Genomic DNA, 27,914 nt, shown 5'->3' with positions numbered 1-27,914 from the left:
CCTGTGCACATCTCTGTGATGTGGACTCGTAACATTATTATCATAAGACAGAGGAAGCAGTCTTTGGTTTTGAGGATTTCTTCATGATCAATATGGCAGAGTGATCTCTGTGTATTCATTACTAACCTAATTGTATGATGCCAGTATCGACTTTGTTGTGGTTGAAAACATATCAATGGTAGACAGGAAAGAGCCAGGCCTATGTATAATCTCCAGATGTGATGATTTCTCCTTTGTACACTAGTGGTTCAAAATGTAGCCATAAAGCCCGGGTCACTGACTCACATCGATCTGGAATGTCAGTGGTCCAACATTTTCTGACTGATGCACAATGCACTGTGGCTGGAAGACTATGAATAATTTTTGTCAATCACTGAGATATTTTAAGCCGACACACTATCTCGCTTGATTTTTTTTTTTTAAGGTAAACAAAAGTCATGCTTTATCTACAACCTGTGAAAGGTTGGATGAGTATGGTATTAGTCATAATACATTGTAGGTTCAGATTGTTAACCAACAAAGTACAGTAGCGTGTGAATACTTTGCAACTCTATACTTCTTGTATTCATACTGAGGCTTTGTCTACATGTAGGTTCCTTGTCTTTATGATTGAATTGTTTGGGAAGACCTTGGCTGCAAGGCATAACCGATATTGCAATTATTACATTCTCACGCTCACACAAACAGCATAGTTGCCAAGTCTTCCTGATGCTTTTGGAAGTTTCCCGAAAACTTCGATATATTTTCATGTGTGGATTTCAAGAGAATATATAGAGATCACTCTGTGTTGGGGACTCTTTTTCCTACTGAGATGCATGCAACAAAAACATTGTAAGTATCTCCTCCATTTTGATGGGTGAATATTGGTTGAAATACTCCATACTTTCAACAAGCAAGTGCCCACGTGCAGTACATTGCATACCCGAAAAGAAGTCGTAGTCACAAGAGTATTAAGTTAATGTGGGTTTGTAGCATCCAGGATTAATGAATTGGATATGTTTAAAATAAATAATTTAGAGCCATAAATCCCACTAAATGATAGCAAAAAAAGGGTGCCATGTGCAGAAATTTTCTGTGATTGTGTGAAGGAAATTGAAAACAGAGGCGAGTTTGGTATGTATAATATTACTTACAGTGAAAATTTTAGAAAAGGCTAAAGATGTGAAGAAAGTCATGAACATAGTATCTGAAATTTGGTCACACAGAAAATATCCTGATACGATTTTTCATTGTAAACTACAATTTTAATACTGAGTATTAGATTCATTGTATGTTTAGCCAAATATTTTCAATTTTTGTCAAGCCCACCGGAGGTGAGGGGAGACTAGGGATCGCCTGTGGTGTCTGTCCATCTGTCGTCCGTCTGTCTGTTGTCTGTCCGTTGTCCGTCCGCCCGTCGTCCGTCCGTCCGTCCGTCGTCTGTCCGTAACGCTACAAGAACTTCAATAACTCTTTATACTGGGCTTCAATTGCAAGCAAACTTCGAGGGAAGAGGGGTCATACAAAGTTTCACATTTTACCATATGTATGAAGGTCACCTCAAGGTCAAAGCTCACAGGCAGGGGTCAATTAACTTTAGGGCCCAATAGGCGCGGTGAGACTGGCAAAAGATCGAGAAGTTTAAGATCGCGAAGTTTGGTCCATTCGTATGCCCGCAAGAAAGAGTGCGCCGTCTGATGGCTAGTGATTGTGATGTAACAATGCACATCTGAACATGACAATGGCCTTGCGCTTTGGAGACAATGCCCGCAAACAGATCGAGAAGTTTCGCGAGAAGTTTCGCAGGAAGTTTGCGGTCACACTGGCAAAACTTCGAGATCTTAAAGATCGCGATCTTAAACTTCGTGATCTTTTGCCAGTCTGACCGCGCCTAATGTTAAGTTTTTTTGGAGCGTTTCTATTATGGGTCATAACTTTTGATCCATAACTCCATTTGTGACCAAACTTGGATGGTACATGTCCCTTGGGGAGTGGATGGTCACCACAAGGTCAATGGTCACAAGCATGGATCAACAAACTTTTAGAGCCCAATGTTTTTATGGCGCGTTTCTATAATGGGTCATAACTTTTGATCCATAGGTCCGTTTGTGACTAAACTTGGATGGTAGATGTCCCTTGGGGAGTGGATGATCACCACAAGGTCAAAGGTCACAAGCAGGGGTCAACGAACTTTTAGAGCCCAATGTTATGTTTTTATGGCGTGTTTCTATTATGGGTCATAACTTTTGATCCATAACTCCATTTGTGACTAAACTTGGATGGTAGATGTCCCTTGGGGAGTGGATGGTCACCACAAGGTCAATGGTCACAAGCATGGGTCAACAAACTTTTAGAGCCCAATGTTAAGTTTTTATGGCGCGTTTCTATTATGGGTCATAACTTTTGATCCATAGGTCTGTTTGTGACCAAACTTGGATGGTAGATGTCCCTTGGGGAGTTGATGATCACCACAAGGTCAAAGGTGACAAGCAGGGGTCAACAAACTTTTAGAGCCCAATGTTAAGTTTTTTTGGTGCGTTTCTATTATGGGTCAGAACTTTTGATCCATAACTCAATTCGTGACTAAACTTGGATGGTAGATGTCCCTTGGGGAGTGGATGGTCACCACAAGGTCAATGGTCACAAGCATGGGTCAACAAACTTTTAGAGCCCAATGTTAAGTTTTTTTGGCGCATTTCTATTATAGGTCAGAACTTTTGATCCATAACTCAATTTGTGACCAAACTTGGATGGTAGTTGTCCCTTGGGGAGTTGATGATCACCATAAGGTCAAAGGTCACAAGCAGGGGTCAACAAACTTTTAGAGCCCAATGTTAAGTTTTTATGGCGCATTTCTATTATGGGTCAGAACTTTTGATCCATAACTCCATTTGTGACTAAACCTTGGATGGTAGATGTCCCTTAAGGAGTGGATGGTCACCATAAGGTCAATGGTCACAAGCATGGGTCAACGAACTTTTAGAGCCCAATGTTAAGTTTTTATGGGGCGTTTCTATTATGGGTCATAACATTTGATCCATAGGTGCGTTTGTGACCAAACTTGGATGGTAGATGTCCCTTGGGGAGTGGATGGTCACTACAAGGTTAAAGGTCACAGGCAGGGGTCAACAAACTTTAAGGGCCCAATGTTAAGTTTTTATGGCACGTTTCTTTTTTGCCAGAAGTTTTTACTCTTTTATATCTCTTTTTATCTGTTATATCTCTTTTTTTTAATCTGTTATATCCCATTCGCGTACAATTTCTTGTACACGAATAGGCGAGACACATTATGGCACTTGCCTTGTTTCTTTCAAACTTTGCTCTGAAAGCAGCATACAGTACTTGTATGTACATAAATGTGTACTATCGTACAACTGTGACACAGGCCCCCAGGGTAATTTGACTCCACGATTGAGTCAAAGAAAATCTCATTGTCATAATGTTTTTGTTTTCAGAATAAATGTGAAACTCTTTGCTAACAATATCATTGTCCATATGACAGAGACTGTTGTTTATATTCATCACAAGAACTAAACCTTGCTGATATTTCTGTTGAAACTATAATTGTGCAGTTTTTATGTATAAATGCTTTTAGAAAGTCTGCTAAATTTCTTTTATCATGTTAATGCCACACTAACACACAATGTTATGATTGCCTACAGTATAAAGTAGTTACTGAGATATGAATTTCCATGTACAGCTTGTACGTATATTAGTAGATACATACAAGAAAACATTCAAGAATATTGAAAAAAAAAAAAACTGAAGTCAGTGCTATTACACCAATGTCTTCCTCGAAAAAAAAGATTAGTATACAAAAAGATTTTAAAATCACACACGTGTACTGCAAAATGAACATTCATCGCACCAAACTTTCACAAATTGGGGCTAATTGCCTTTCTTGCAGTGTGAAACTGTCCTGAATTACCACTGGCATTCATTGCATTGTACAAACAATCTATTCACAGACATTTCACTTTCGTGAATCTTGGCTCCTCGTGAAATTCACGAAAAGTTTCATCCATGCGAAAATTTCTGGTTTTTTACAGTAAACAGTGGGTGCATGTAATTTTATGTTGTATGGGAATCGTTGCTGGTGCCAGTGAACCACAGGTCTAACTTTACCAAGATCTATTCATTCAGCCCACTCAGCCAATATTTGGCTTCTATAGACGGGAGCTAAAGCTCTGAAACCCCATCACTGTGGATGTTAAACGGCATGTGTTAGCAATACTTTTCCTTTTCTTTTATGTGTGTGTGTGTGTGTTTGGATCTGTGAATGGCATTAGCCGCAGGTTATAAATCATATCTTTGAAAGCACCTGCTTTTTTTGTCACTTATTTACTTTTTTCTCCCATTTCATTTTGATGCAGTATAAACATCACTGTGATATTAAAAGATTGTTAGAGAAAGAACATGAGAGTAATAAATAATGTACAGATTATGCAATTTAGGCTATACGCCAGGTGTCTACAACTCAATTGTACAATCAAAGCAACATGCAATATGCATTGATATCATATATGATATAATGTAAGCTGGATTGAAAAAGACAACACCAATCTAGCATTAAAGGGATGGTACAGTCTTGGTTTAAATGGGGCTGGAGGTTTCCCACTGTTTTGTGCGTGTGTTTGTGAGATGAGAAACATTTTATGTAATATATGAAAGGACATGCAATTCTAATGGGAACTCAAAGTTTATTCAATGAAAATTGGTCTTGAAATGACTGAGATATTCAAACAAAGCGATCCTAATATAATGCAATTGTTAGGCCATGACTTTTCTTAGGATCCCTTTTTTTACATTGTTTTTGGATATCTCGGTCATTTCAAACCCGATTTTCATCCAATGAATATTCAATTCCCCTAGAATTGTATGCTCTTTAACATGTCAAAGAGTGGTTTCTAAATAACATTTAAAAGCTGAATCCTCATCTCAACTAATACTATACCATCCCTTTAAAAGGATTATTGAGATAGGTTTCTGAAAGGGCGAGGTCGATGAGAATTGGTACAGTGCTTTACAAGTAGGTTGTGTTACAGGAAAACTGATACACTGGTATTATCTGGAAGAAAGAGTTTGACACAAATTGCATATAAAGAGTATGATATAACAGACTTTCAATTGTCAATTTCAATGGTATTTATACACAAACTAATTGAGTGATAATAGTTGCTATGTAACATTTTCATTCTAATTTTAGGACTTGAATAGTATTTGAAAGCTGATTTGTTTTGAAATATTACGGTGTATGTGTGAACTTCCATATCTTCATCATTGTACTTCCACCTTCACATAGGTACCTGTAGTAGATACAGCCACTTAGAGTGCTGCTATACGAGGCATGTTCAGTGGAGAAATACGCCCCCTTATTGCACCATGCTTAAATAAGAAAGGCAACCCTTCAGTAAGTTTAGTTTAAAGGCATTTCTTTGATGCTGTTGTTTACTAACTGCAGAGTGTCAATATTTTCTTGTTACTTTCCTCTCTTGCACTGGTTGGCACACAGTGATACAATGGGAGACTTTGATACTGGTGAACTCTGTGTTTGAAATTCTGTACAGCCACATTTTCTTGATGTGCATTCTGGCAGTAGTAAAGTAGAAGATATGAATAAGCTTCAAAGAATATTTAGCAAGTTACAAAACATGGAGTAGTTTTCATTTAGCATGTCTTCACAGTGGAGTGCCCATATCTTCATGTTACTCTTCTCTCCTAAACTAAAAACTTGTCATTACATATACACATAAAATGGATAATTACTGTGAGAGATGCTGATTAATGGTGAACTCCATATTTTTCATTGGGAATTCCTTGTCTTGGATCTTCAGGTATACATTCTGTCATCAACAAAACAGAAGATATAACTTGACTTCACATAACACTTTTCTGAAGTACATATTAATGAAATAGTTTTCAGGAATCTTTTGTTATCAATGTTTTTAATGACATAACTTGAAAGAATTTTTTTTGGGGGGGGCTGAAAAGATATTCATTAAATAGTTTTCATGAATCTTTTATCATCAGTGTTTTTAGTAACATAGCTTAAAAGATTTAATTTCTTTTTTTTTTTGCTGAAAACATATTCATGAAATAGTTATCAGGAATCTCTTCTCATCATCAATGTGTGAATAACTTAGCTTAAAAAAATGCTTTGTGCTGATTTTTTTTATATGATTGTTTTCATAAATCTTTTGTTTACGTAAATGTTTGCAGATTAATAAACCAATATCTGTGCTAAAAAAAAAAGTTTTTTATTGAATAGTTGTCATGAATCTCTTGTCTTATTAGCATTATTGTTTTAAATAATCAGAAGGGGCTGTTATTGCAGTGGCTAAATCAAATGGGCAGAGTAGCAAGGGTTATATAACAGAGCTTGCAAAATAATGAATTTTTCTGTGATTATTTGTGATTGTCTGTGATTATTAATTTTATTTTCACTCTAGTGTAGTAGTGTTTCTGGTGACGTGAAATGAGCAAGAAAATATCCACTTTTACAGTGAATTAACATACAGAGTGCATGGGTGCTGGTCATCTTTAGCAGATCAGTAGCCGAGAAATATTGGCATGGTTTGTGCAAACTATCACAATCTGGTATTGCTCCTACAGGCCCCAGAGGGGCTTTCTATAGTAGCAGGTGCATTGCTTGGATTATGTCGGAATTTCGGGTTTATATTTAGGCCGAAGTTGATGCAACCACTGTTGGAAGCACAACATACAGATTTCCTGTGTATTCGTGGATGGCTAATTCAATTATTTCCTGTGTGGACAGTGCTGCTAATTAGGAGGCAGAAACTAGCAAAGCATCAGCATTTTGAATGCCTCAACTGTCGGTACTTTCAAAGGATTTGTGGCTGGAGTCTGCATGATGGGATCAGTGTTGGTTTTTTTTTTTTTCAATGGAAATTCTTTGAGTGTTTTATAGGTGTGGTCACTTTTTCTTGTTGCTATGGTTACTACATAATGTAGCTGGAGGAAGTTAAAGGAGACAAGGGACATCACGGAGCAAAGCTTAGCACAGAGATTCAGGGTAACTACATATAACATCCCAATGCCAATATATTTGCATGTTTTCCCAGTGACTAACATTCATCGGAGCATATCAGTATTCGTAATGTATTCTTATCCTGAACAATCAATGAAATATATATATATATATATATATATATATATATATATATATATATATATATATATATATATATTAGTCTCTTCCAAAGACCCTCATGCTGTCCTTTATGAGTGAAGCACTAGAGAGCCAAAACTGAGGATGTTGATGCCATCGGTGCGAAATGTGCTTGTGTGAGTTTCTTGAGACGGCAGTCTCCCGATTTTATTATAATTTTGCTACCACACACTGGTTGCAAAACCTGGTAGTTCAAAGGAGTTAGTTCAGATTTTTGTTCAACTCTCAAAATATCCTCTCGCTGAGTCTTGGCTCTTGCTGATGGCTTGACTAGTCTCGCGCGATAACCCTCTGCTTGCTCTTCTTGCTATAAACACTTTATTGTGAGGGTCTTTGACAAAGGCTAAATAGCATGTTCCTAGAAACCATGGGACAATCGATATCTAATGTTATCACAGTCAAATGAGCTTATAAAATAGAGTCAGTATTATACAATAGGTCGACAAAATAGCCTGTTTCTCTGCATCCTCTCTTAGAGATGGAACACATAGAAACGGACTTGAACATTTCTCGATGAAACTTCCTTGTTGATATGAGGTGAACCAGGAAATATTTCAGTGCCATTCCCTTATAGAGAACTTTTTCAGTCCATAAAGCTTGTTATTGGAACAGCATCATAATGAAATAGGACTAACCATTTGAAGACTTTAGCAAGTCTAACAGATCATCTGTAAGGTAAGCATACATCTATTCAACTTATTCATCAAAATACAACCACAATGTCATGGCTACAATCTCCATGTGACAGTTGAATGTTTCAACCTGTGCCTTTCAAGATGATAAGATGATGGTGTTTTGTGGAATGAGTCTAATCTCCTTGTGATGAATCATGTCTGAGAATGAAGATTTGAAGCCTTTGTCCATTTATCCAAAAGAGGTGATCAAAGAGGCGTGATTGTAAACTAGCAGAGGAAAATATATGGGTAAACTTTCTTACATTCTAGGCTTTCGTTGGAATTTGTTTGCAACTACCTGCAGATTATTCAAATTAATGAAAGCAATCAGCTGCAATACCTGCAGATTCTGTGAAAACCCTAATCCAACACCATCAGTAAAGCTCATTTTTAGTACCTTGGTACTCTACCCTTGTTTTGCTTTTTTGTTTGTTTGTTTGTTTGTTTGATTGATATATGATAATTCTAATTTTGGGAGTCATCACTTTTGCCACACCGGTACATGCACAAGATTTTCACATGTTTTAAGGGTGTTCCCGATACACCACCGGCAGGGACATGTCACATGTGTATACTACTACCCCCCCCCCCCCCCCGCCCCTCCTGGATCAGCCTCTGTATTTACATCTACTTGTAAATGTATGCTGAAAGAAAGGAACACCATTCATGTCATTGGAATTAACCTTGAACAATCTCATCCCGCTGAGGGCAGACTGATTTACAGCTGTAGCTACAACACGCATTTCCCATTGATACTTGACCGAGTATACCCAGGACTCATACTTTTCTTCAGATGTGTAAATGATGGATCAAAATACCCAGTTTGCTGGTTGTTTTATTCAAATTATTGATTATGTAAAAGGATCTAGAATGTTGGTAATAGTAAAGTCATCCCTGAAATAATTCATTCAGAGTCTAGGGATTAGTTACAGGTAGTCTTTGGATTTTATTATTCCTTGGTCGAGGCTTTGGCTGAGGTTTGTACAATGAACAGGATATGGCCATGCTGCAAGATCGTGCTCAAGCCAAGTAGAACTCAGTTCCTGGAAGACTGGAGAAGGGAAGAGATAATAAAGAAAAGAACAAACATACATTAGTTTATATGCTTTAAGAATCTGAGGTTGTTTTTCAGATGGGGAGAGAAGCGTTAGTGCAATGCTGAATTACAGTTACGATTTCAATTATGATTTGAATCATCTTTCGTTCACACGACTGTGAAAGGCTTCATAAATTCTGGGGTTTTGAATTTCAGAGAGAGGAAAGGAGGTGTGATTTCTTTCTGAGTTCCCATGAGCGGTATAAAGTAGCATGTGCTGTGAATGCAGTAGGAGCATTAGAGGAGTGGGGTCTTTCTGTGGATTATCGAAGTGGTTGAAAGGTCACCGTAAGTTCTCCCCCCCAAAAAAAAACAAAAAACAAAACAAAAAAACAAAACAAAACAGCAACAACAACAACAACAACAACAACATGATTTTGAGGTCAATCAGTTCATACGTCTGTTTCATTTTGTAATTCTGGTGAATCGCATTTTGAAAACACCTCCGGACCATCTTTCGAAACATAATTGGAATTATGATTCAAATCACCCTTCAAGATTGTAGTTTGCATTCACATGGTGAAAATGCGTAATTTGAACACGATACCAGTGAAACGTTATTACAGTGGTGTTTCAAATTATGCACTCTCTGTACGAGTGAAAGAAGTCTGAGAAAACTCCAGTGAACACTTCTCACTGGTGGTTTCACCAAGGAGGACACGCTCGTACCTCCTTGGTTTCACTCTGCAGGCAGGAACTTGACATAAATGTAATCTGATCATGTGAAAGCCACCTATTATAAGAGCATTGATACTTGAATCTAAAGGAAACCTACACCCCAGATGAAGGTTTTCAGTGATGTAGATGTCCTACCAGAGATGTGAATGGTGAAAATTAAAGTGTGATGAACTCTTCAATTTCATACCAAGTCCTGAAGAGAATTGGCTCTACTAGATATTTTATACAGGTGACCATGAAGCACTTTGCCCCAATAGATATCAGTAGTTTGGAGAAGTATTATGAGCAAATTTTGATCATCTACTAGATAAACCATTCCTTGTCACAAAGTTTGCAGTGAGTAGGACTTTTTAATTAAATTCTCACAATTTCACATTCTTATATAGAAAAATAACCCAAAGAAGTTAAACTCTTTATATGCCATGATGATAGTCGGTATGGGAATTTTCTGCTTGTGCACATGCTTTCAAATTATGCAAGAGACTTCCACTTTTGACATTTAACATCTATTAAGTACAACTCCAGTTTGCTTTCCAATAGAATGCCTGCTTTCATACATATCCAGGTAATAATTAACTCTCATGCTGTTAAATTTATCATTGTGGATAAGAGGGGGAATCCCATTCGGTGCACCCAAATACAATACCCGGCCCTGAGGGTTCTTTTATAGGATGCCGTGTCATTCACACTCACCAGGAACTCGGTTTTAAACAAATTTCTAGAAGTGATTCATGCCAGGTTAAGTATTTCTTGTGTAAAATGTGATGTCATGCTTGGATCATGCTTTTCCTTGTCATGTTTCTCAAGTCACATATTGGGCATTTTTTTTCTGGAGGAGTTTTCCGATTGAATGTTGGCACTCGATTTGTAATCTGAATGGTTTGACCTGTGAACCGCAATAAAGGAGATGAAGCTATTGGACTAAAGCTTAATTTGATCTCTTATTCACTTTTGTTGTGGTGTGTGCATGCTCTCACAGTGGACTGTTCTGCAATCTGCTGAAAGGGACTGTACAGTTCTGGTTGAGGTGAGGATTTGGTTTTTAACGTTTTGCGAGATATTCAGAAACCACTCTATGAGATGTCAAAGAGCATGCAATTCTAATGGGTATCAAAAGTTTATTTGATAAAAATTGGTTTTGAAATGGCTGAGATATCCAAAAACAAGGTGAAACAAAGAGATCTTAATAAAAGGCTAGACCTGTTGCCTTTTGTTTTTATCACTTTTTTTTTGGATATCTCAGCCATTTGAAAACCAATTTTCATCAAATAAATGTTGAATCCTTCTTGAAATTACATGCTCTTTCATATTTCATTAGAGGTTTCTCATTATCTCACTTAGGGATGTTATAAATCTGAATCCCCACCTCAACCAGTACTGTACAGTCCCTTTAAGATCTGTGCGTGCTTTGTTCACAAATAATTGCCTAAACAGCCACAAAGCTTACAGTGTATTGCAATAATTAATGAATGCTTAGTGAATACCTGCATAAGAAACTTTATTGAAGGATGTGGTGGGATAAAATGGTTTTGTTACTAGATTGTAGGAAGAGAAGCATCCATGAATTTTAAGACATTACAGAAACAGTCTATTAAAGTGCATTGATAGGTATAGGTTGATGAGTGACAGGCCAAAATATTTGTGATGCAGTTATTACATGGATATTTTCAAGTTTTCTAAATTAAGATTGAAATGTATACTGGCAAAATGACTGCAATTCATCTTCTGCCTGCTTTGTATTTTTATCTGGTTGTTTATACCAACATGAAGTGCTCCATTGACCAGAACATGGTTTGAAATCTAGATAAGGAAGCTAGTCCAGAAAATCTGACAAGTCATGATTTGAAAAGGTGAAGGAGCATGCTCTAATTAAGACTTTTAACAAAAATAACTGATGCTTTGATAGGAAAGAATAATCAAGAATTCAGCAACTGGTATTCATAACGTGGTGAAAGTATTTACGTGCAGAATGACAGCCCTGTGATGAGTTGAACACTGCTGCTCAAAGAAGAATGATGAATATTCTTTGTCTTATACCCCTTTCATAAACTCAATAATGCGGATAATATCCGCAACATTTGGTCGTAAAATCGGAGCGGGGATAGAATAATGCGCATTATTTCGACCCTTCTATTATCCGCATAATAGCAGCGTCGGGACCAGATTTTGAGTTTATGAACGCAAACCCAAATAATGCGCATAATTGCTGGGGTGCGGTCAAACGTCACCTATCTTTCCCGCAGGAGGGACGTGTGCAGTCACCATGACGATTATCCGCCTTTTTCAGGACGGGCGCTCGTAAAAATAATGCGGATTATTTTCAGAGTTTGTGAACGCATTTTTTATTGAATTGTCCGCATTATTCTTATGCGGATAATAGGAGGATGAGTTTATGAAAGGGGTATTAGAGTGTGCAGTTAATTAGAAGGCCTGTATATATTGATAGGAAGTCTGGCCAGAATGATGTAGTGTTGTGTTTGAAGTTGTTTTTTTTTTATGTTTTACTTTTGCCAAGTGATGTCAGCCCAATGAATACATTTTGACCTTGCAAGATGGCCTCTGGCTTGAGGGGGGAAAAAAGATTTAGCTCGGAGGCTGAATTTTGATTGGCAAATCTCTCTCCTTGAAAGTGAAGTTTACTTCTGCTGCAGCTGGAAATTCCCTATGAGCTGTGATTACTTCATGGAGATTGATGCTTTGAGGGGTGTGTATCTGGCTGACTGATGTGTCATTTCTTTCACCACATGATGTTGTGTAAAAAGTGATTGAATGTGGACTGGGTGGGTGCAGAAAAGCGAGGTGCAAGATTTTGTTTCCCACATACAACGAGATGGGGTCGCTACATCGCAAGTTTGGAATATACTGTGGATCTACGTGCACATCGCATAGGGTGTGCAGTCTTTCTGAAGGTGTGGATTTACCGGAGTTTGAAGGGGTTATGATATACAAAACAAACTTACATAAGTGGAGTTCCTTTTTAGGGGTAAGCATACAACCTCAAGGGGTAAATTATGTTAGACTGGAATGAAAAGTGCAAGCAAGGTGCATTATGATGATGTAAACTATTGCAATCATCTGTTTGTTTGTTTGTTTGTTTGTTTGTTTGTTTGTTTGTTTTTTTTTTTTGGTCAAGAAGGTTTGTTGAAGTCTACAGCTGTGGAATGGATGGGAATGTGCATTGAAAGCATGTCTGCTGTTCACAAGCTGTAACATTCTTCCAGACACACTTTCCATTATGAAGAGAAGTTTTACTGATCATGTTATTACACATTCATGGTATCTGAGATTATCTCTTCAAAAAAATCTTTACCGGTACTCACAATTTTTGTATATCAGTCTCTCTTTTCTCTCATTCTCTCTATTCCTCTCTTTCTTCCCTCTCTACCTGTATTGGCTGAGCTCTCACTCTGTAAACTCTCCTCTTTTTATTTATTGTTTTCTTCATTCATGTCGATAAGCTGTATATAGTGTCATTCAGCTCTAAAATGTCAGTGTGAATAACTACAAGGCCGGGTATATGACAACCATATCCAAAGTTCATGTTTGCTATACTGCATGACACACTGTGTACCTACTGAGTATTATAACATGTAAATGGGGAAGCATTCACTTTTATGCATCTCATATATGCACTGTTTGCAAGTGTGTTTCACCATGGACCTACAACGAGGTCCATGGTTTCACCAACACAGTTACGGTAATGTGGGACTGTTGTTGGTTAGTAGCTGAAGCATGCATGGAAAAGTTTGGTACTAATAGCATGATACCTTTTTTGTTCTTTTCAGTTTCTGCATGACCGTGCATGTGTCCATAATCCTGTGCTGGAATCAACCTGTGGAGAGAGGATCGTGAAGGACCGAGATCCTGAAACACCAGCTTATAACTACTCCACAGGGCAATCTCAGAAAAACAACAGGTAGTCATTAAAACATTAGCCACACTATCTAGCATATGTGCTTTATTCCTCACACTTGGTGACTATGAGAATTAACATTTGCCTTTATATCATACCATATTATTTGCAACATTCATAAATGTAGAGATTGAGATTGAATATATTAAGAGATATATATCATATCTATCTCTACACTTGTATATCATATCTATCCCTATATCAGAGATTCCAACCCCAAGCACCTCGTAAATGGGAAATTCTCCCGCCTAGACCCTGATCGCATTTGTACGTATGCACACACACAAGCCCGAAGCATGACATCCTTGTGGCTAGTGTCCAGAAATTTTATGGTTGTAGGAGATGCCCTGGTGCTATTTTAGTGATGCTATCTTAGCTTTATTTTTGAACACATTAAATATGACAAAAGTAAAGTTGGGCTGGAAAGAGCTTAAATTCTGAGAGGGATAACATAATCTTAGGTGGGAGACATACAGCCATATAGCGGGAGAGCAGGAGATTATGAGAAAATGGTCTCAAAGCGAGAAATCTCTTGCTGAAAGCAGGAGAGATGGAGTCTCTGCAATACAAGCATCTTTCATGAACACATACATTGTAGCTGCGATATTGATCTTTGATCCCATTTGGGAAAAAATTAAATCAAGATGCCAAGTGGACACAGGTCTCTTCTGTTGGCATGCTTACACTTATGAAACCGATTTTTTTTTTCTTCATGTGGTTGCTAACTTTTATTTTTGTGACCTGGTCTAATGTATCCTGATGCCTATACCTACAGAAACCTAGATAGATCCTATACAAAGCCTTTGAGAGCATCAAAGTTTCACATTGAATGGGTTACAGAGCAGAAGACTGTGACCTTTGGGGTAACAAGACTTTTTTTTTTCTCTCTCTCTCTTAAAACATGAAATTTCAAAATCTCTGTGTGTTATTTTTGCAATATCATTGCAAAATAACATTACTAGGTAGTGTTTGATGTCAAAACCATGTAAAAATGCTGAACATTGTGGATTACATAGATACATTTACTGTTCTAAAACTCAGTATTTTTGTCCCCGCCGAACGAGTTCGAGCAGGGGACTATGAAACGGGCTCCGTACGTGTGTGTGTGTGTGTGCGTCCGTGCGTCCATGCGTCCGTGCGTCCGTCCGTGTGCGTCCGTGTGTGATCAAAATGTTAAATTTGCTACTTCTCTGTCATTTATGAGCCAATTTTGATTCTGTTTGCTTTATATGATAGCACTACATGGGAGTTTTGAAACTTCTACACAGAATTTCAGTTGTGACCTTTGACCTTGACCTTTGACCTATATTGTACATTTTGCTACAAAATGCTACTCCTTCGCCATTTCTAACCCGATTTCGATTCCGTTTGCTTTATGTGATGGCACTAGGTGAGGGCTTCAAAACTTCTACACAGAATTTTGACCTTTGACTTCTTTGAACTTTGACCTTGATTTTTGACCTATATTGTACATTTTGCTACAAAATGCTATCCTTCGCCATTTCTAACCCGATTTCGATTCCGTTTGCTTTATGTGATGGCACTAGGTGAGGGCTTCAAAACTTCTACACAGAATTTTGACCTTTGACTTCTTTGACCCTTGACCTTGATTTTTGATCTATATTGTACATTTTGCTACAAAATGCTACTCCTTCGCCATTTCTAACCCGATTTCGATTCTGTTGGCTTTATGTGATGGCACTAGGTGAGGGCTTCAAAACTTCTACACAGAATTTTGACCTTTGCCTTCTTTGACCTTTGACCTTGATTTTTTACCTATATTGTACATTTTGCTACAAAATGCTACTCCTTCGCCATTTCTAACCCGATTTCGATTCCGTTTGCTTTATGTGATGGCACTAGGTGAGGGCTTCAAAACTTTTACACAGAATTTTGACCTTTGACTTCTTTGACCTTTGACCTTGATTTTTTACCTATATTGCACATTTTGCTACAAAATGCTACTTCCGGCGGGGACATATATTACGCACCGCGTAATTTCTACTTTTCCTTGTTGACATTCTGAATTGAGTTTGGGTTTTGTTTTGTTTTTTGTAATATATGCCAATTGAGAAAGGAGATCTTGTCACCCAGTAACAATGCACCATATGTGGCAGTCTAACCTTTTTGTGAATGCATGAATCAAGATTTTTTTTTCCTAATTCTAGTTCATATCTATTCAGTTTTCTATACTCCACATATAACAAATAAAATACAGTAATTTTTTGCTCAAAAAACAAACTTATTATTGGTACATTCAGACATACAGATAACTAAAACATACTATTGACTGATGACAAAATAAAGAAGATGAAATTATGATTTGATGAAAGGATGATTTAAATCTATTTTTGATTGAGGAATAAGCAGTTATCTGACTGTATTATGGTAGAATATATATTGTGGGATTGGAATGCAGAAGGCTGTCGATAAATAAGCAAATGATAGTAGGCCCGTTCACACACAAGGGAAAAAGTGCGATTTAAAAATCGATTTTCTTATCGCGATCAAAATTTCGAAATTTTTTCCAGTGTGGACAGAAAAATCTCACTAATTACCGCGATCCTTATCGCGATCCAACTCGCACTATTAGTGCGATTTTTCAGAATAATCGCGATTATTTTGCCAAGCGTCGTGTGTGTGAGCGCGATCGAGATTCGGAAATCGGTATTTTTAATCCCATCGTTCGTAGCGCGTGCGAAACTCTATTGGGACTGCGGACGGGGTCAGTCTTCGGTCATGCAAGTTTCACGCATGAGCAGTTTGGCCACTGATCGTTCTTTCCTTGCTGCGAAGTGCGATTTTTCCCTGTGTATGAACGGTCGAAAAAAAAAATCGAAATTTGGATCGCGATTGAAATTTCGATTTTCGTTGTTTGTGAACGGGCCTAATGTGAAGAGACGCCAGCCTGATTAAATCTTGACTTCCTAAATATCAGCCTCAATGGCTCCTTGCCATGTCATCATGTTTGTTTGACCTGCAATTACAAATTTTTGGCATGAAAAGTGGGGCTTTTTTGTTTGATTGATTAGTCCATAGAGTGATGATTGTGTAATTTCAGTCTCCAGGCTGATTATAAAGGAACTTTTCCTCCCATTTTATAGCTCCTACAGAGGTACCGCTGGTTTCTGTCTAAATTGGATAAAGACTTTATTTTGGGTATCATGTCACCCATGATAACATTTGGCTTGAAGGTTGCTGTGTTATCACATAAGCGTATTTTTAATTCCGTGAAATCAAGACATCAACTACTGGAACATATATATGGCAAGCAGAAATATTCGCATGCTTTTATTTTCGCGCTAGTTTCTGGCTGCGCAAAATGCGCGAAAAATTTCAACACCGCGAAAATTTCCACTTTTACAGTACCCAGAATAACTATCTGTTGGAAATCATATCACTCTCTATTTTGATGGTGCATTTCATAATAAATTCTACTGCAACGTAGACCCCAGGGAAATGAAAAAGTAGTTGTCACTCCATATGCTTTGATATGAGGCACTAAACTTGTTTGCTGTAAAAGAGTAAAGTACTGCCTGCAACTACGTAGCTCACTTTTGATGGCATTTACTGGCAGCATGCCTGTAGACCAAACCTTGAAATGAAGAAGCCCCTTTTCTTAGTGCCAAACCAAGCTTAGCAAATCTTAGCATTTAATGCCCTTAGATACTTACTGGCAAAAGGATTTAGATGGCGTATATGGGCAGTGGTGACCTCATGCAGAATTCATGAAGGCTACAGAAATTGTGATTCACTCTAGGACTGTTGTTTCAAACTGCTATCATTTAGCAGGTTTTGAGTAGAGTTGACAAATTGTTGCTTGACCATGCTTTGCCAAACTTATTACACTGTGTTTAAGCATATGAATCCTTTGTCAGAGGGTAGAAAATTTGAACAAGAGTTTAAGGTTGCTAAGACTCTATCCAAGAGATAATTGCTGTAATTTCAGCAAAAGATTATGTATGCTTAATTATCCCACATATCAACAACTCTACTACCATCCTCACATATTAGGTTTTGCTGTAATTGTGCTACTCTCCAAATTACAGACATGGCAAGTTACAAAGCCAGTTTGCTTTTATAATTCACAATCATTCTCTGTGAGCATGTGTTTCATGTGAATTTTCAGCAACTCTTCATGGGCCTTTCTATTGAGAGGTGGCAAGGCTGCAAGGGGCGCTATTGTTACTTACCAAGTTTGTTGTTACTTCAGTCAAAGTTTTATGACTGGTCACTGATGATAATTGAGCACCTGCAGATACACTAGTAGGAATCCTCTGTCACATGAACCTAAATTGCTATATTGCAGTTACCCTTGGCCTCAGATATGATATGCTCACAAAGTATTATTGACATTCATGGTATTGATATTGACATTGGCACTGATATAATTTTTTTTATTTTTATAGATTGATATTGATATTGGGCATTTTAGTCATGAGATTATGTTGCTGGCTAATAACTCTCTTGTTTGGTCATGAACTCTGTGACCTATAAAAAGAAATCAGGAAAAAGACTGAAGGAGTTGCGTGTGTCAGTAGGAGATCTGATAGGCCCATTGCATTAGAGATGTATACCTTGTATCTCCAGTAATTGCCTGCCAAAATAAAGTGAAGAGTCATCTCTTGACTGACTGAAACACATCTTCCTTTTCATCTTTGCTTGTCTCTTTATTGGTCCTGTTTTCCTTCTCTTGTCCACCTCTGAAATGAAATTGTTGGGATGAGCTTGTCATTTATCAAAAGAGGCATAAGAGCTGGCTCATTATCTTCCCTACGTACTACTTGTAAAAGACAGTGTCCATTGTAAGGAGTTAGTTGTGGCAAATCACTTCCAAACCAGGAGGAACAAAGTGCTTTAAACCCTGAACATGATTACAGATCTAGGACAAATTGAACAGAATGTTTAAACCTGATGTCCTCAGTAAGAGCCAAAAGTTTTTAGCCTGCATCCTACCGAACTGGAAGTGGCAAAAAATTATTTCATCAGTGACCTTTTGGTGTCTGTCTCTCATCTACGTTCCATCTAGGTTGCATCTCTGAGAAAAGAATAAAAGGAAGTAGGAAGGGTGTGCACAGGAGCTGGCATCCCGTTTTGATAAGTGATGCCTTCTCTTTTAACCACACCCCCCCCCCCCCTCCCGGCTCCCTGTTTCCCTTTCTTGATGATGATGATGATGATGATAATGATAATAAAAATGAAGACAATAATGTTAACAATAATGATGATGATAATGATGGTAATAATAATAATAATAATAATAATAATAATAATAATAGTAATAATGATAATAATAATAATAATAATGATAATACTAAAATTAAATGATAATAATAATAGTAATAATAATGATAATAATGATGATAATAATAAAAAGAAGAAGAAGAAGAAGAATAGGGATAATAATAACAATAATAATATGAAATGTTTGTGTAGTGTCTATAACAAAATGTTTCGAAACACTAATACAGAAACACCGAATGAACATTAGCAGAACACAAAAGAAAGAAACTTATCACAGTTTCAAATAGTCCATGAAATGGAATATTTGTTGAATATTGTGGGACATGACCCGTGCGATGATTCATATGATAGGGTTGAATAAGAGAACTGAGGTCAATACACTTGAGTGTACTGAAGTAACCCTGCTACCAATATTGGGACAAAAATCTGTATTTTGCTGCCAAGGCTAATGCACCAGTCCTATCTGATGCACACATTAGACAAAAAAGAAGAAGAGAGAATGCAAACAAATATTATATATGAGGATGGACTTTTCTGCAAGCTAAGCATGCAAATTTGAGTACAGTCCTTCCAGTGGTCTCACTTTTGTTTCTCAAACTTTTATTTTACTTTATTTATTTTTTTTTTTTTGGCTATATGAAACAAATGAAGAGTTTGTTTGCAAAAACCGATAAGTCCATATTTGTCAAATGGAGATATTTGCGATTAAAGGTCAAGAAAAATAAAGAGAATAATAAGAAAATTTTTGCTTCTTTTGACCATAATTTCAAAAATGTACCTTTATGTGTAGTGACCAATATATCATTTAAAAGGTATTATTTTGTATTTTATGACAGATACCGCACTTCAAAATCTTCAAAAATGGACTTATTCGGTTTTTGCAAACGAACTCTTCAAATTGCTTTCTGTGATAGCAGAAAGATACTTGGATATTCATGTATTCATGAAATAGGGAATATCTGTTCAGTTGCCTTTATGTCAGTGTCAGTTACTGACAATAGATATGATAGTAGTTGTAGTAAAATGGTTGAAGTATAGCTATGATGATGTTAACAATGATGAAATGAATTTATTTTGGGTATTAGATAGTGTGTAAGCCAGATATCACATATAATCAACATTGCGTTTACTTCAGTCGGTTAAAAAAAAAAAATAGTATGTTGAGTCTCCTTTCTTAGACTTTGAAGCATGGTCATTGACCAAGTACTGACCCATTTTGAGAAAAAGACCATTTAGGCCCTGGGGACTTCCCCCTTTTCTGACCATGATGCAGCCAAAAACCAAAAGACCTAAATTTAGCTGGGCTAAATGGGTGTATGGAGGATCATAGCTCTCCACCCCCAAGGGAGGAAAACCCAGACAGATGATGATATTTCGGTCATATTCCCCCCATATCATCTTTAGGTCTCTTCTTTTCATCTCTTACTTCTTGTCCTGATATACATTCCTACCTCGCCTCTTGTTCTGATATTCCTGCATGTATTTCTCAAAGAGGTTTGCAGTTGTTGGTAGTTATGATGATTTGGGTAGGTTAAGGAACCATGGAGCATGGGGAGATCATGTATTGCGAAGGTTTACCCGACAATATGTAATTGGCTCGACTAAGGTAATTAGGATCAGTTGAATACAACATTATATGCAGTAAGTCCACAACAGAAGAACATTGGCTGGAGTTGAATGTTAATGATGAGCATACACTCTGATGAATATCTGTTTGCTGATGGGGAACTTTGTTATATATCAGGCCTGTTTTAGTCATGATTATCCAATTTAAACTGGTGGGCAGCAATTGGAAATCGATTCGGTTGAGCCAACCTTTCATTACATTGTCTCCCCACACTCCAACCCCGGTAAAGGCATTATTTACCATTTGCTGATGAACAAAAACCCAGCTTTACTGCTTCAGAATACTTCTAAAATGTGAATTAGGGATAGAAACAACCAATGTAAAAATTTGAATCAGTATAATTAATGTTGAGTATTGTTGAATTATACAAAATGTAAACAATAGTTGTAATAAAAATGTTTCTCAGAGACTAAACCAACTGTCTACAGTTATGGTTAATTGAGAAAAATAGCGATATCTCCTTAAATTTTAGGCCTTCTTGCAAAATTCTTGTATGGTAGGATGTTTTGCGACACAACTGACCTACACATATGCATCAAATGTGATATCTCTAACATTTTTTCAATCACTGCTCCCAATGGTAAACAGTACCTTTAACATGGTAACCAGAAAAATCCTTGTGACTGATTGGTGACTAACCCACTGCTAGCAGCAAATCTTTAATTGTTTTGTGTTGCAGTTGATGTTAGATTTGTTTGAGAAACAAGGACTATTAAAAGAATAACAGAAACCTCTGCCAATATGTGATCCCTGAGAAAACTTCCGAGAGAAATAAGTCAGACAGGCATCTGTCAACTGTTGGCTTCTTTCTGTGAAAATTTTCATCAGGCATAGATTCAGACTAGGATGCCTGACCAAAGTAATGTCTGAAATGAATAAACAGACAGAGTAAACAAACAAACAAAGTGATATATGTCATGAGCATTCAAACTATTGTTGACTAGGACTTGCCTCTACCTTTAATTAAATATGCCTATTATTACCGCTACCACTATCATCCCAACAACAGCAACAACTACTAATATTGTGACTACTACAATTATTACCACTAGGCACTACACTATTATTATCATTACCACTACTAGTTCCACAGCAATACCACCATAAAATGCTACTGAGACTACTAAGACTACCACTGCTACTTGGACTTCTACTATTACTACTCCTGCTGCTACTATACAGCTGCACTGTATTATATTGTACTACTATGCTTAGTAGGCCTACAGTGTACTATTACTGCCTGTGCTGAAACTGAACACCAATCAAATCCGACACTGCTCCACTGCATCCAGATTTTAATAACTTGCCTAGCCTCAGCAGAGCAATTGTATATCAGCAAACCAAAGACCGATTTTTTACTCTGTGTACTGTATAAGTGGAAATTTTCGTAGTGTTGAAATTTTCGCACATTTCATGCAACAGAAACTAATGCGAAAATGAAAGCACGCGAATATTTTTGCTTGCCATACAGTATGTTCTAGTAGTTGATGTCTTGATTCTGCAAAATTAAAAACACATGGAACTCATCTTGCCCGTCTGAGCGCAAAAAATTACTCATGCAAAAATATCCACTTTGACAATATTTGTGAACATTTGAAAGTTCCTTCGCAGCAGAAATGGTATGGGTAGTGAACTATGCTAGATCTACTTAGCACCTACTTATTTGGCCTCTGGGATGTGTTTTGTCAGGATGAGTAAATAATCATTTACCTTTAGGAATGTGAATGATTCACAAAAATCTGGATCCTACTGTGAATATTTCACAGGACAGTGATGGCAAGTTGCCCATTCTGTCTAAAGGTTGTCTGCATGGATGCAAAGTAAAGTCACTGTTGAAATAAACAGATGGATGGGGAGCGTTTTTAGTCGAGGTAATACTAATAATCTGGGTGTAGCGTCTTGATGCAGTGGGTTGCCAAAACTTTGCAGAAAGTATTGTGTTCTCAGCAAGCCAGTGGCATGTACTAATTGGCTTCCTGCAAACCAACTTACCTCATTCCCAAGGCCAATTCCCTCATACTCGCTCCCCCCCCCCCATGTGAAAATGAGCAAACTCTGAATGTCATTGCCATATATCGTTTTCTTAAAAGCATGACGGTCTTCTTTGCATGATGTACTGACGTTTTATGAAGTAAATAGAGTATTGTCATTGGCAACATGAATTTTGACTGCAGAGCAAAAAAGTTTTTTTTTTAAATGTACGTGGTATATGGAAATTGTAATTGTAAGCTGTGTTTAATATATGTCCAAGTAAAGAAAGAAAGTAGTTTCTTGTCCATATGCACATCTGATATTGTTGCTGCTTCAATTTTTTTCATTATTTACCATTTTTTCAAAATGGTGCTGAAAATATTAAAACTTGCTTTCCTCGTCCTTGTCGGCATCCACATCAACTTTTTTTTTTATATTTACTACCTTGAGGCAGCTGGAAAAACATCAGAAATTTACCTCTCAGAAACCATCTCTCACCATTCAGAAATTCATCGATTGTAATGTCATACTCACATTGCATTAGAATATCCTGTAGTTATATTAATGTGCATATCCACTACTCATTATTGTATCACTAGGCGAGAGTGATCTCCAATCTGAGAAAAATGGTAAGATATAAAGTACCTCCCGCATTACCTCTCTCCAAAAATCGAAACAAGAAACTACTTCTTTTTTTTTTTTTCGCTTAGCCTTTCAGAACAGATGAGAGACAATTTTTTTTCTTAGCATGTAAAAAAAAAAGAATCATTGTCAATGAATAGTGATCACTGAAAATTTTCTACTATCCAAGATGTAGTGAATCTTTGTGGAAGCATGCATGTGATTACCATGAGAACATACTTATACGCAATCCGGCCTAACCCTCAATCGGTCAAGGAGTGGTGATAGCAGTGAGTGGAATGCGCACAGATAATATGCATATATACACACATCGGTGACTTTGATTAGTCCTGACACCTTGACCACAAGTCTTCCCCCATCTTTTGTGTTTGATAAAAGGGGATTTTTATCTCTTTTTCTATTCTTCAGGTGAACAGTTGCACCTCTTCACCTATGGGCATTTCTTATTCACAGGGGAGACAGAGGCATAACAGGGTTACTTCTTTCTGGGCCAAGGGGTGTCTGAATCATCCCATCAGAATTTAACCCATTTAAACCCACATTTTATAAAGGATGCTTGAGCATGATATATCCTGTGGTCTATTCAAACCTTACTCTGTCTATATGGACAGTCAGTAAGCAATTGGTTAAACTTGATGTTAGAAGGAACCACAAGATGACTCAATGTGGAAATACGAGACTGTGACCTCAGATATGGAGAGAATTGAATTATATATTTTTTTCCTTCTGATTTCCAGGACTTATGTTTCTCCGTGTCACCTTGTGGCCTAGATCTCTTATAGGCTTTGTGACTAAAGGTGTTAAGTGTGTACTTTTGTGGTTATATCTGAGTATTTTCAGCATTGGCAGTCTTGCAGTCTCTCAAGTCTGTAATTGTTCAATACTTTTTAGGGCAAGTTCTTTTCTGACATTTTACACTAACATCACAGTCCTTTTAAGAATGGCCAACTACTTTTTCTTTTCTTTTTTCGCATGCAGAAATCTAATCATCACTTAAAACAAAGACTTCTAAAATCTCTGTTTTGAATTTAATTGTGTAAAAATAATAATAAATGCCTGTTCTTAAGTCTTGACTTAAAAAGCTTAAATTCTTCTCATTATTCAAACATTGAGGACTTTTACAGTAATAGGTAAAATATAATGAGCATATTATGCTTAATGCGAGAGAAGTTTAATTTTATATATATACTCAGTACAGTTCCTTGAAATGATAATTATGGCCTCTGGTTTGTTTCAAGCCTCAGTATACCATTACCTGCTGAGAAGTCATGAAGATATAATGCCACTAAAAAACAAACTTGCTGGGGTCAAAGACAAATGACATCACATCTCATAAAGTTGTTATTAGCCAGCCCCACATACAGACAGACAATGGGTTTGTGTATCATTTTACAGTCTGTGCGGGCAGGTTGTGCATACAGGCTGAGACATTCCGCATGTCGAGCACATTGGCCTGCAACAAAGAGATGCATATTGATGCATTTTTTTCCCCTTTGTAATGCATTTACAACACTACACCTGGTATTGTGCACTATAAACAAATATTGACTCCTTGATCCAGTACAGCAGTAGGTCATGGTGCAAAATATTGACCAAGATTGGCTCAAACTGACTATACTCTTAGCTTCAGCAGTCCTAATATGTTCAAAAGCTTATCAAATGGACAGTGGACTTACAGGTTGATGTATAGTCAAGATATTTCAGGTGGAAATAACAGGTGATTGGTATGGTTCCATGACATTTGCTCCTGCAACAATTCCTCCCATGAAATATACGCATGCTAAGCCAATCATAAATTGTACTCACAAACATAACCCTAACCCTAATCCTAATCCTCACATCAAACTATAAACCTAAAATCCTATTGCAACCCTATACCCTACAGTAACCCTAAGTCCTTGGAGAAAATAACACCTGAGCGATTGTCACAAGAGCAAATGTCATGTCACAGATTGGTATACAAAGGAAGTAGAAATGGAAAATGGTTCTATACTGATGGGGTGTTACGTTGGGGGGTTGGAATCGCTGAACGTAATACTACCTCAACAAGAGTCTACTAGTTTTTATTCTGCTACTACTACAAGACAGAACATTCAGATCTACTACTACCTCCAATGTTACTACTACTGTAGTACACTTGATTATCACTGCTACTATGTCTTTAAAGTTCTACTTCTTGTACTTTTAAAATGCTGGTAGTATTGTCATCCAGACAAATCCCCATGAATATATCTGACAACTGAGTACACATTGGAAATGTAATGTGTTTCCATGAAGGAATTGGTTCAGCCATGAAATGCACGATAGCGCCCTCTGTAGGCTCTTGTCAGGAAGTTTGTTGGAGTCTGAGTCCTTCAATGTTGGTGCTCGAGGACAAGAGTCATCAATACTAGAACACTGAGGTCACTATGCATTTGGCACAGTATGAGACTGAATTCATCTCTTGGGTTCGTCAGAGCCTCCAGTTCCAATTTTTAGCCCCCTTTGTGATGCAAGCCCCCCCAATAAAGAGGGACAAAGTAGACTTATGCTTTTAGAGATCACGCGGCACACTGATGCTCTTATGCCAAATCTCTTCCAAAAATGCATCATGCAGGACCAACTTTCTAATTTCAGTGCTAGCTGACATGCCACAATTAGAGCAAGGTGTCCATATATATATGTATTTTTTTTTAAATTCTTTTCTGCCAGAATGTCAATCCAGTGGACTTAATGCATTTAAAAAGCAGGTTGTCCAGAATTAGATCACTCTTGGCTGGGGTTACCCACACCACACATTGTTGGATATTCCGGGAATGGGATTTGCGTCTGGCAAGAGATTACACGACATGACTATTAAAAGAGTTCACCACCAGTGGGGATTAATTAGGCTGTGCAGTATTGCATGAGTAGTGCTGCTTCATTGTGCAGTATTTCAGATTGTAATACACGCCCTACTGTGAGTTGTGCTAGGCATATGGACAGTTGATTGTTAACTAGCAAAAAAAAACAAAACAAAAAAAAACTCCACCTTTTGTGCCATGGAAAGAACTCACATGGCATGTTCACAACCTGATTTGAACAGTTATCTTGGAGACCAGAATTATGACAGAATTTGACTGGCATTTTATTAGATATGAATGAAAATTGATAGCCCTCATCTGGCATTTTATAGATTCTCTGAGAGCAATCAATGTAGTCATTCACATTTCCACGCAGTGAGGCGTGGTGTTGTTTCAAAAGGATGAATAGCTAGGGCTATATTGTTTCTGTAAAGAAGAATAATGTATAAATATCCTTTAAATTGGAGGAACCTCTTCTCAGCTCCCCACCTGAAAAGTAAAAGCAAGTGAAGGCAATTGATACCAGTGTAGAATATAGCAGTTTAAGACCATTTTACAACCAATCTTGGCTTACATTTGGAATCATCAAAACACAGACAGTGTATTCATGGCTCTTCAGGATTTTCCATCAGAGCACCTGCCTTTAAAGTAGCTAAAATGGAATTAGATATGTAGGTGGAAGTTGGGGTCCTATGTGATCAAGTACGATGCTGATAATCTCCATAAGTTATGCTCGACATAGTAATTAGATTCTGTACAAATTGATGCTGTGACTACCAGTGGTGGTACACTCTAAGTGGACATCATTAAGTTGTGGCTCAATGCAAATGTGGATTGATATTAATTGGCATGACGCAGCTGCATGCAGGAACTGTGCTCGGGAGGGGGATAATATTGTGGCTTATTAGCCTTTTCATAAAGTTGGTGCTTTAGCACTTTGCATTGGTACATTTAGCTGAATTAGTAAGTCTAAACTGATTTAGTCCCTCAAAAGGACTCATCTTGTTTAATAACTAGGTGAAAAAAGAAAAGAAGTGAGTAACACACTTTCAGATTAAAGTAAAAGTAATTAATGATGAGAGACGCGAAAGTTTGTTTTCCGAGAAACTCTGATATAATGAATTTGATAGTATGGCTGATTTGGAAGACTTGTTCTTTAACATCACTGTATGCATATGTAGACATACAATGAAACTTCAAAACAAACAATACAAGTATTCTATTCTTCCATCATACTTTGCGCCCTTTACTTTCTATCCAGTTCTCTTTTCCTATCAAGAGCGTGTTAGATCTTTAGCAGCTCAGAAAATTTTGATGGTAAGAAAAGAAGTAGAAACATGTCTTACAGCCATAAGCCTGTTATTGTCTCATCACATAGTAAAATGGTGTAATTACTGTCACAGATATTGTTGTTTTCTTTCCTGAATTCTCTTGTGAGTGGACATTTGATTTTGGAACAGGAGCATGGTTTTGCAGTGGTGTTTACATCCAAGCCTATAGGTCTACTGGGCTTTGATTAAGAAACCTGCTGAAGTTGTGAGGTACCTCTCTGTCACACCCATGTCATGTATCTTGCTGCAAGATTATCCCGCCTTGGAAGATCATCAGTTTTGGATCAACTTCAAGCTTGGATTATTTTCATCTCAATCTCAATTCAGCATAGATGAATTCACACCTCATCTGAAAATCCATATCACAGCATGCCATTGAATTCAGTGTGTATAAAAATAAGCATTCTCCTGGAATGGATTTGCAACTGCAAAATCAGGGGACCCGCCCAAATATGTGACGAGAGTTTAGGAAAATGAAGGACAGTCTGCAGTTAGGTCTATGAGTGGGTTGCAAATCCATTTCACTTTACAAAACAAGAATGCAGTCCCCAAATTTGACCAATCAAGCTTGTATGAATCTTGTGCAACACCCCTGATCAGCCAATCTGCTGGAGAATTAGTAGTCCTGGCAATTAATTTCTGGCTTTGCATCTGACCTCTCACATTCCGGAAAGTTGAGCTTGGGAGGAGCTGAATGCTCAGTAAGCCATCTACTGATTTTCAGAAGGCTTAGTTAGGTAGGAATGTG

General features: G+C 37.4%; 1 protein-coding gene across 1 annotated transcript in view; it reads left to right on the top strand.

Moving 5' to 3' along the window:
• The window catches only part of LOC140238594 (uncharacterized), a 122,125-nt gene that overhangs the window by 16,230 nt on the left and 77,981 nt on the right, over window positions 1-27,914 (top strand). The window contains exon 2 of the mRNA XM_072318495.1: window positions 13,402-13,532. The gene's annotated coding sequence lies outside the window, so the exon portion shown is untranslated. The remainder of the gene's footprint in view (window positions 1-13,401; window positions 13,533-27,914) is intronic.

This window comes from Diadema setosum, chromosome 15 (genome assembly GCF_964275005.1).
Source record: "Diadema setosum chromosome 15, eeDiaSeto1, whole genome shotgun sequence".
Lineage (NCBI taxonomy): Eukaryota > Metazoa > Echinodermata > Echinoidea > Diadematoida > Diadematidae > Diadema > Diadema setosum.
This window is presented reverse-complemented; position numbering and strand designations above follow the sequence as displayed.